The sequence below is a fragment of the Protomyctophum parallelum genome (assembly GCF_964188405.1).
Source record: "Protomyctophum parallelum genome assembly, chromosome: 3".
NCBI lineage: Eukaryota > Metazoa > Chordata > Actinopteri > Myctophiformes > Myctophidae > Protomyctophum > Protomyctophum parallelum.
In genome coordinates, this window is record NC_139698.1 from 26,010,258 (window position 1) to 26,012,757 (window position 2,500).

Sequence of the window (2,500 nt, forward strand, 5' to 3'; positions counted from 1 at the left end):
AGTTTAGGATATAGGCTGGGAAGTGGAGGCTGTTAGTTTAGGATATAGGTTGGGAGGTGGAGGCTGTTAGTTTAGGATATAGGTTGGGAGGTGGAGGTTGTTAGTTTAGGATATAGGTTGGAGGTGGAGGCTGTTAGTTTAGGATATAGGTTGGGAAGTGGAGGCTGTTAGTTTAGGATATAGGCTGGAGGTGGAGGCTGTTAGTTTAGGATATAGGCTGGGAAGTGGAGGCTGTTAGTTTAGGATATAGGCTGGGAAGTGGAGGCTGTTAGTTTAGGATATAGGCTGGGAAGTGGAGGCTGGTAGTTTAGGATATAGGTTGGGAGGTGGAGGCTGTTAGTTTAGGATATAGGTTGGGAGGTGGAGGTTGTTAGTTTAGGATATAGGTTGGAGGTGGAGGCTGTTAGTTTAGGATATAGGTTGGGAAGTGGAGGCTGTTAGTTTAGGATATAGGCTGGAGGTGGAGGCTGTTAGTTTGGGATATAGGCTGGGAGGTGGAGGCTGTTAGTTTAGGATATAGGCTGGGAAGTGGAGGCTGTTAGTTTAGGATATAGGCTGGGAAGTGGAGGCTGGTAGTTTAGGATATAGGTTGGGAGGTGGAGGCTGTTAGTTTAGGATATAGGTTGGGAGGTGGAGGTTGTTAGTTTAGGATATAGGTTGGAGGTGGAGGCTGTTAGTTTAGGATATAGGTTGGGAAGTGGAGGCTGTTAGTTTAGGATATAGGCTGGAGGTGGAGGCTGTTAGTTTGGGATATAGGCTGGGAGGTGGAGGCTGTTAGTTTAGGATATAGGTTGGGAAGTGGAGGCTGTTAGTTTAGGATATAGGCTGGAGGTGGAGGCTGTTAGTTTAGGATATAGGCTGGAGGTGGAGGCTGTTAGTTTGGGATATAGGCTGGGAGGTGGAGGTTGTTAGTTTAGGATATAGGTTGGGAAGTGGAGGCTGTTAGTTTAGGATATAGGCTGGAGGTGGAGGCTGTTAGTTTAGGATATAGGCTGGAGGTGGAGGCTGTTAGTTTGGGATATAGGTTGGGAGGTGGAGGCTGTTAGTTTAGGATATAGGCCGGAGGTGGAGGCTGTTAGTTTAGGATATAGGCTGGGAGGTGGAGGCTGTTAGTTTAGGATATAGGCTGGGAGGTGGAGGCTGTTAGTTTAGGATATAGGCTGGGAGGTGGAGGCTGTTAGTTTAGGATGTAGGTTGGGAGGTGGAGGTTGGTAGTTTAGGATATAGGTTGAGAGGTGGAGGCTGGTAGTTTAGGATATAGGATCGGAGGTGGAGGTTGTTAGTTTAGGATATAGGCTGGGAGGTGGAGGCTGGTAGTTTAGGATAGGCTGGGAGGTGGAGGCTGGTAGTTTAGGATATAGGCTGGGAGGTGGAGGCTGGTAGTTTAGGATATAGGCTGGGAGGTGGAGGTTGGTAGTTTAGGATATAGGTTGAGAGGTGGAGACTGTTAGTTTGGGTGTATTTTTTTGGGGGTGGGGGTCGTACAGAATGAAAAGCGTTGCGAAGGAGAGGAAATGGATGAGTGTGGTTGGACACGGGTAGATATTGACACACTCGTCTCTTTTTAATTTGCCACATCAAAGGGCCGTTTGAAGACACAGCTGGGGAGAGAAGAAAAGAAAGAGTGAAGTTAGTCACTCTCCCTCATTACCCTCTCTCTCTCTCTGGGCTGTACCATCATGGGGGTCTCCTGGGTGGTTCTAAAGAGCGCAGCCTGTCAGACCATCCGCCAACACGGATCAGTCATACGACATATCACTAATGGTGTGTGTGTGTGTGTGTGTGTGTGTATCATGTACATTATGAGTAACAGGAGCTATGTGTTTGTGTTTAGACTTTGTTGTGTTTGTGAATCTATGCATATGCGTGCATGTGTGTGTGACTGTGTGTGCATGCGTGCATGCGTACGTGTGTGTGTGTGTGTGTGTGTGTGTGTGTGTGTGTGCATGCTATTTGGAAAAGGGGGACTCCAAGGTTAGTGCACATGGGTGTGAGTGCTCTATATGTGTGTAATTATGGGCATGTGGTGGTATAAGTGCAGTGTCTGTATAAAGTGTGCGCTCATCAGCGCGCGCGCACGTGTGTGTACTGTATATGTGTGTGTGTTTGTGTGTGCGCGTGCGTGCGTGTTTGTGTGTGTGTGGCCCTCAATGTGTTACCCATTACGTCACCAATCCATGTAAACCGCCATAGGAAGAGAAACAGAGCGCGACGCTCAGGCTGCGGCCTCAAAGACATCGGGGAGGGAGAAGAGGAGAGGAGTGGGGGGGTGTGGGGTGTGGGGTAGGGGGGGGTGCTGTGACAGGGCTCTGGCAGACGGTGCCAGACAAACTTTACTCACAGCGACTTCACACACACGCTGTCTGTCGGCTCACGCTTTACACTGACTTTCCTGTGTGCGCCACCACGGTATGGAGTCACACACTCACTCTGCGTTAGCAAGCTCCCAAACAGTCACAACTTCTATTGAAACCAGTCATGTCTTACTATATAGCTTCAT